The sequence below is a fragment of the Callithrix jacchus genome, chromosome 1, assembly GCF_049354715.1.
Source record: "Callithrix jacchus isolate 240 chromosome 1, calJac240_pri, whole genome shotgun sequence".
Classification (NCBI taxonomy): domain Eukaryota; kingdom Metazoa; phylum Chordata; class Mammalia; order Primates; family Cebidae; genus Callithrix; species Callithrix jacchus.
This window is the reverse complement of record NC_133502.1, coordinates 95,237,412-95,246,488: the sequence shown is the minus strand read 5'-3', so window position 1 is coordinate 95,246,488 and position 9,077 is coordinate 95,237,412.

Genomic DNA, 9,077 nt, shown 5'->3' with positions numbered 1-9,077 from the left:
TTAGCACATTCATCTGATTAAACAGGACTTAAACAGAAAGCCAGGCCAGGAGATTCCCGGGCAGCAACATTGTTCCAGCCGGCACAGTGGGTCACTGCACGGGAAATCACACAGATCCCCGGCACCCTTTCAGCAGGTGACTGGAACACCTGGGAGAGAGTCAACCATTCAACTTAAAAAAAAGGCTCGGAGTCAGGGAGCCAGGTGATCAGGCTCGGCGGGTCCCACCCCCACAAAAATAAAACAGCAATTAGAAATGCTCGGGGTTGAGAATTTCATGGCAAGCACAGCTGAACCCAGGATGGTGCAGCTTGGAGGAGGAGGGGTGTCCATCATTACCAAGGCACTCGACCCCTACAGAGGTACTCTGCCATTGCTGACACAGTCTGCCATTGCCGAGGCAACCCGCCATAACAGAGAGAGTCCGCCATTACAGAGGCGGGCCACCATCACCACGGCAGCTCTAACCACACCCATATAAACAGGACTAGAGGGAATTAACACAGGGCAGCCGGGCAGAGCCCATGACAGCAGGGCCCATGACAGCAGGGCAGAGCCCACGGCAGCTCAGCATAGCCACTACAGGCAGGCAGTGATTAGACTGCCTCCTTGCTGGGCAGGACAGTGCAATGGATACTCATAAATAAAGCCCTAACTCCCTGGGACAGAGCACCTGAGGAAAAAAAGGGGCTTTATGAGTTCTCCTGCAGCAGACTTAAACGTACCTGCCTAGCAGCCCTGAATGAACAACGGAGCTCACAGCTCAGCACTTGAGCTCCTATAAAGTACAGACTGTCTCCTCAGGCAGCTCCCTGACCCCTGTATATCCAAAGAGTCACCTCACAAAGGACTGATCAGACTGACATTTGGCGGGCATCATTCAGGGACAAAGGTAGCAGAAGAAGAAACTGGTAGCAACCCTCACAGTTTCACAGCTGCTACAGGTGTACCCCAGGCAAGCAGGGCCTGGAGTAGACCTCAGCAGTCCTAAAGCAGAGGGGTCAGAGTGTTAGAAGGAAATTAAAAAACAGAAATACTTCATCATCAACAATCTGGACATCCACTCAGAGACCCAGTTGGAAAATCAGCAACTACTCAGATGACAGGTGGATAAATCCACAACGATGGGAAGAAACCAGTGAAAAAAGGAGGAAAACACCCGAAACCAGAACACCTCTCCTCCTACAAGGGACCACAACTCCTCACCAGCAAGGGAACAAAGCTGGATGGAGAATGAGTATGATGAAATGACAGAATCAGACTTCAGAAGGTGGGTAATGAGAAACTTCTGTGAGCTAAAAGAACATGTTCTAACTCAATGCAAAGAAACTAAAAACCTTGAAAAAAGATTTGAGGGAATGATAACAAGAATGGACAACTTAGGGAGGAATATGAGTGAATTGAAGGAGCTGAGAAACACAACACGAGAACTTCGCAAAGCATGCACAAGTTTCAACAGCCGAATTGACCAAGCAGAAGAAAGAATATCAGAAGTCGAAGATCAACTCAATGAAATAAAATGAGAAGCCAAGATTAGAGAAAAAAGCACAAAAAGGAATGAACAAAGTCTCCAAGAAATGTGGGACTATATGAAGAGACCTAATCTACGTTTGATAGGTGTACCTGAATGTGATGAAGAGAATGACTCCAAGCTGGAAAATACTCTTCAGGATATTATCCAGGAAAATTTCCCCAACCTAGCAAGGCAGGCCAATATTCCAGTTCAGGAAATACAGAGAACACCACAAAGATATTCCTCAAGAAGAACAACCCCAAGGCACATAATCGCCAGATTCACCAGGGTGGAAATGAAGGAGATAATGCTAAGGGCAGCCAGAGAGAAAGGTCGGGTCAATCACAAAGGAAAGCCCATCAGACTCACAGCAGATTTCTCCACAGACACCCTACAAGCCAGAATAGAGTGGGGGCCAATATTCAACATCCTTAAAGAAAAGAACTTTCAACCCAGAATTTCATATCCAGCCAAACTGAGCTTCATAAGTGAAGGAAAAATAAAATCCTTTGTGAAGAAGCAAGTACCCAGAGATTTTGTCACCATCAGGCCTGCTTTACAAGAGCTCCTGAAAGAGGCACTACATGTAGAAAGGAACAACCAGTAACAGCCATTCCAAAAACATACCAAATGCTAAAGAGCATCAACATAATGAAGAATCTGCATCAACTAATGGGCAAAACAGCCACCTAGCATCAAAATGGCAGTATCAAATTCACACATAACAATATGAACCCTAAATGTAAATGGACTAAATGCCCCAATCAAAAGACACAGACTGGCAAACTGGATAAAAATCCAAAACCCATCAGTGTGCTGTATCCAGGAAACCCATCTCACATGCAAGGATACACAAAGGCTCAAAATAAAGGGATGAAGGAAGATTTACCAAGCAAATGGAGAGCAAAAAAAAGCAGGAGTTGCAATTCTCATCTCTGATAAAATAGACTTTAAAGCAACAAAGATCAAAAGAGACAAAGAAGGTCATTACATAATGGTAAAAGGATCGATACAACAAGAAGAGCTAAGGATCCTAAATATATATGGACCCAATACCGGAGCACCCAGATAAATAAGGCAAGTTCTTAATGACTTACAAAGAGACTTAGACTCCCATACAACAATAGTGGGAGACTTTAACACTCCACTGTCAATATTAGACAGATCAACCAGACAGAAAATTAACAAGGATATCCAGAACTTGAACTCAGACCCAGAACAAGCAATCCTGATAGACATTTACACAACTCTCCATCCCAAATCCACAGAATATACATTCTTCTCAGCACCACATCACACCTACTCTAAAATTGACCACATAATTGGAAGTAAAGCACTCCTCAGCAAATGCAAAACAACTGAAATCATAACAAACAGTCTCTCAGACCATAGTGCAGTCAAGTTAGAACTCAGAATTCAGAAACTAACTCAGAACCACACAGCTTCATGGAAACTGACCAACTGACTCTTGAATGTTGACTGGATAAACAATGAAATGAAGGCAGAAATAAAGAAGTTCTTCGAAACCAACAAGAACAAAGACACAACATACCAGAATCTCTGGGACACATTCAGAGCAGTGTCTAGAGGAAAATACATAGCAATAAGTGCGCACATGAGAAGAATGGAGAGATCCAAAATTGACACCCTAACATCAAAATTGAAAGAGCTGGAGGAGCAAGATAAAAAAAAACTCAAAACGTAGCAGAAGACAAGAAATAACTAAGATCAGAGCAGAACTGAAGGAGATAGAGACCCAAAAAACCCTTCAAAAAATCAATAAATCCAAGAGCTGGTTTTTTCAAAAGATAAACAAAATATACCACTAGCCAGATTGATAAAAAGAAAAGAGAGAATAACCAAATAGATGCAATAAAAAAACAATAAAGGGGAAATCACCACAGATTCCACGAAAATTCAAACCATCATCAGAGAATATTACAAACAACTCTATGTACATAAACTAGTAAACCTAGAAGAAATGGATAAATTCCTGGACACTTGTGTCCTTTCAAGCCTAAACCAGGAGGAAGTCAAAACTATGAATAGACCAATAACAAGGTCTGAAGTTGAGCCAACAATTAAGACGCTACCACACACAAAAAAGTCCAGGTTCAGATGGGTTCACAGCCAAATTATACCAGATACACAAACAGGAACCATTCCTTCTGAAACTATTCCAAATAATCCAAAAAGAGGGAATCCTTCCCAAATCATTTTATGAGACCAATATTATCCTGATACAGATACACAAACAGGAACCATTCCTTCTGAAACTATTCCAAATAATCCAAAAAGAGGGAATCCTTCCAAAATCATTTTATGAGACCAATATTATCCTGATACCAAAACACAGCAGAGACTCAAGAAGAAAAGAAAACTTCAGGCCCATATCGTGAGGATCATAGACACAAAAATCTTCAATAAAATACTAGCAAACCGATTGCAACAGCAAATCAAAAAGCTTATTCATCATGAACAAGTAGGATTCATCCTGGGGATGCAAGGCTGGTTCAACATACACAAGTCTATAAATGTAATTCACCACATAAACAGAACCAAAAACAAAAACCACATGATTATCTCAATTGACGCAGAGAAGGCATTTGACAAAATTCAACAGCCCTTTATGCTAAAAACCCTCAATAAACTCGGTATCGATGGAACATATCTCAAAGTAATAAAAGCTATTTATGACAAATCAACAGCCAATATCATACTGAATGGGCAAAACTGGAAGCATTCCCTTTGAAATCCGGCACTAGACAAGGATGCCCTCTCTCACCATTCCTATTCAATATAGTACTGGAAGTTCTAGCCACAGCAATCAGGCAAGAAAAAGAAATAAAGGGTATTCAAATAGGAAAGGTGGAAGCCAAATTGTCTCTATTTGCAGACGACATAATAGTATATCTAGAAGTCCCCATTGTCTCAGCCCAAAAACTCCTGAAACTGATAAGCAACTTCAGCAAAGTCTCAGGATATAAAATCAATGTGCAAAAATCACAAGCATTCTTATACACCAATAGCAGACTTAAAGAGAGCCAAATCAAGAACGAACTGCCATTCACAAGTGCTACAAAGAGAATAAAATTCCTGGGAATACAACTAACAAGGAACGTAAGGGACCTCTTGAAGGAGAACTACAAACCACCTGCTCAACAAAATCAGAGAGGACACAAACAGATGGAGAAACATTCCATGTTCATGGTTAGGAAGAATTAATATTGTGAAAATGACCATACTGCCCAAAGTAGTTTACAGACTCAATGTTATCCCCATCAAGCTACCATTGACTTTCTTCACAGAACTGGAAAAAACCACCTTGAACTTCATATGGAACCAAAAGAGAGCCTGCATTGCCAAGTGGATTCTAAGCAAAAAGAACACAGCCGGAGGCATCACACTACCGGACTTCAAACTATACTACAGGTCTACAGTAATCAAAACAGCATGGTACTGGTACCAAAACAGAGATACAGACCAATGGCACAGAACAGAGGCATCAGAGGCAACACAACATATCTACAACCATACAATCTTTGATAAACCTGACAAAAACAAGCAATGGGGAAAGGATTCCCTGTTTAATAAATGGTGTTGGGAAAACTGGCTAGCTATGTGCAGAAAGCAGAAACTGGACCCCTTCCTGACAGCTTACACTAAAATTAACTCCAGATGGATTAAAGACTTAAACATAAGACCTGGCACCATAAAAACCCTAGAAGGAAATCTAGGCAAAACCATCCCGGACATAGGAGTAGGCAAGGACTTCATGACCAAAACACCAAAAGCATTGGCAACAAAAGCCAAAATAGACAAATGGGACCTAATGAAACTCCACAGCTTCTTCATGGCAAAAGAAACAGTCACTAGAGTGAACTGGCAACCAACAGAATGGGAAAAAATTTTTGTAGTTTACCCATCTGACAAAGGGCTGATATCCAGAATTTACAAAGAACTCAAACAGATTTACTAGAAAAAAACAAGCCCATTCAAAAATGGGCAAAGGATATGAACAGACACTTTACAAAAGAAGACATACATGAAGCCAACAAACATAAAAGTATGCTCATCATCACTGGTCATCAGAGAGATGCAAATCAAAACTACATTGAGATACCATCTCACGCCAGTTAGAGTGGTGATCATTAAAAAATCTGGAGACAACAGATGCTGGAGAGGATGTGGAGAAATAGAAACACTTTTACACTGTTGGTGGGAGTGTAAATTAGTTCAACCATTGTGGAAGACAGTGTGGTGATTCCTCAAGGACCTAGAAATAGAAATTCCATTTGACCCAGCAATCCCATTACTGGGTATATATCCAAAGGACTATAAATCGTTCTACTCTAAGGACACGTGCAGACGAATGTTCATTGCAGCACTGTTTACAATAGCAAAGCCCTGGAACCAACCCCAATGCCCACTGATGATAGACTGGACAGGGAACATGTGGCACATTTACACCATGGAATATTATGCAGCAATCAAAAACAATGAGTTCTTGTCCTTTGTAGGGACATGGATGCATCTGGAGAACATTATTCTCAGCAAACTGACACAAGAACAGAAAATGAAATACCGCATATTCTCACTCATAGGCGGGTGATGAACAATGAGAACACACGGACATAGGGAGAGGAGCACTACACACTGGGGTCTGTTGGAGGGAATAGGGGAGGGACAGAGGGTGGGGGAGCTGGGGAGGGATAGCATGGGGAGAAATGCCAGATGTGGGTGAAAGGGAGGAAGACAGCAAATCACACTGCCACGTGTGTACCTATGCAACTATCTTGCATGTTCTTCACATGTACCCCAAAACCTAAAATGCAATTAAAAAAAGAAGTTACCTTAAAATACTTTAAATTTTATTAATCTTGCCAATTATTACTCATTCTATTAAGATGAGATAGTCTTATTATTTAATATAAAAATTCCAATGTACTACATAATCACACCTACCTATGTCTGTCAAACACTTATTAATATACTAAGCCAAATTATGTTACCCTCTAATAATTAGTCTTGGTATGGTTTGCTTCCAAAGGAAGCTACCACATACTTGATCAGGAGTTACAAACTAGTAGCTACACACTGTCTGTTTGTGGCTAGGAAGGTAGTTGGATATTTTCTTACCTTCCACAATGTTTTTAATTAATTAATTAATTTGACAAATAAGAATTATATATATTTATCATGTACAGCATATTTTGAAACATTTATACACTATGGTATAGCTAAATCAAGCTGATAAACATCTGCATTACCTCATGTACTTATCATTTTTTTATGGTGAAAACACTTAAAATCTACTCTCAGCAATGTTCATGAATACAATATATTGACTATAGTCAGCATGTTTTACAATAGAGTTCTTGAACTTTTTACTTCTAGCTAACTGAAATTTTATATTCTTTGACTAACATCTCCCAGCACCTCCCACTCCCCACCCAGCCGCTGGTAACTACTATTCTATTCTCTGTTTCTATGAGTTCAGCCTTTTTAGATTTCCACGTATAAAAGAGATCATAGAGATTTTGTCTTTGTGTCTGGCTTATTTCACATAACATAAAGTCCTCCAGGTTATTTCATGTTGTGGTAAATAAAGTATTTCCTTATTTTAAAAAGCTGAATAGTATTCCATTTTGTAGATATACTACATTTTATTTATTCATTCATCCACTGATGGACATTTAGTTTGCTTCTGTATTTTAGCTATTGTAAGTAATTGTAAAAAATGCCTCACTTAACATAAGAGTGTAGCTATCCCTCCAACATGCTAATTTCATGTTTTTTGGATAATTACCCAGAAGTGGGATTGCTGAATCATATGGGAGTCCTAATTCTAAAATACTGAGAAACTTCCATACTGTTTTCCATAATGGTTGTACTAATTTGCATTCTTCCCCTCAACAATGTGCAACATGTTTATCTTTATTTGGAAAATACGCTTTCTAACAGGTGTGAAATGACATCTCACTGTGGTTTTAATTTGCATTAACCTGATAATTGGTGATGTTGAACATTTCTTCATATACGTGCTATATTTGTCTGTTCTCTTACTGCTTATAAAGGAACACCTGACACTGGGTCATTTATAAAGAAAAGAGGTTTAATTTGCTCACCCTTTCATGGGGTGGTACAGGAAGCATGGAGGATCTGCTTGGCTTTTGTGGAGGCCTCAGGAAGCTTACAATGTTAGCAGAAGGCAAAGAGAAGCAGACACATCTAAAATGGCCAGGAGGAAGAGAGAGGAGAGAGAGAGAGAGAGAGAGAGACACTTTTAAACAACCAGATATCAAGAGAACTCACTCACTGTCACAACAACAGCATGGAGAGGATGATGCTAACCCACTGGTGAGAACTCGGTCCTCATGATCTAATCACCTCCCACTGGGCCCCACTTCCAACACTGGAGATTACAATTTGTTATGAAATTTGTTGGGGATATAGACCCAAACCATATCACTGCTGGCCATTTGTGTATCTTCTTTTGAGAAATGTTAATCAGATCCTTTGCCTTTTTTTTTTTTTGAGACGGAGTTTTGCTCTTGTTACCCAGGCTGGACTGCAATGGCGCGATCTCGGCTCACCGCAACCTCCGCCTCGTAGGTTCAGACAATTCTCCTGCCTCAGCCTTGTGAGTAGCGGGATTACAGGCACACGCCACCATGCCCAGCTAATTTTTTTTGTATTTGTAGTAGAGACGGGGTTTCACCATGTTGACCAGGATGGTCTCTATCTCTTGACCTCATGATCCACCCGCCTCGGCCTCCCAACCTTTGCCCATTTTTAATGGGATTATTTGGCTTTTTCTGGTTGAGTTCCTTATATTCTGGATATTAGTCCCCTGTCAAACAGTTTACAATATTTTCTCCTATTCTATAACTTGTCACTTCATTCTGTTGAATGTTTTCTTTGCTGGGCAGAAGTTTTTAATTTAATATTGTCTAGTTTGTCTACTTTTCATTATTGCCCTCACTTTTGAAGTCTTAGTCATAAAACTTTGCCTAGATTAATGTCCTGAAGTGTTGCCCCTATGTTTTCTTATGATAGTTTTATAATTTGGGGTGATGCTTAATTCTTTACTCCCCTTTGAGTTGATTTTTGTATATGGTGAGAGATAGGGGTCCAGTTTCATTCTTCTGCATATGGACATCCAGTTTCCCCAGCACAATTTATCAAAGAGGTTGTTCTTTCCTCAATGTGTGTTCTGGGAACCTATGTCAAAAATCAGTTGGCTGTAAATATGTACATTTATTTCTGAGTTCTCTATTCTGTTTCACTGTCCTACATGTCTGTTTTTATACCAATACCATGCTGTTTTTGTTACTACATATATCCTTGTAGTATATTTTGAAGTCGGGTAGTGTGATGCCTCCCATCAGGTAGTGTGATACCTCAGAATTACTTTGGCTATTCTGACTCTTTTTTTGTTACATACAAATATTAGAATTTTTTTCTATTTCTGTGAAGGATGTCATTGATATTTTGATAGAGATTTCATTGAATCTGTAGATTGCTCTGGTCATTTTAAGAATTTTAATTCTTCTGATCCATG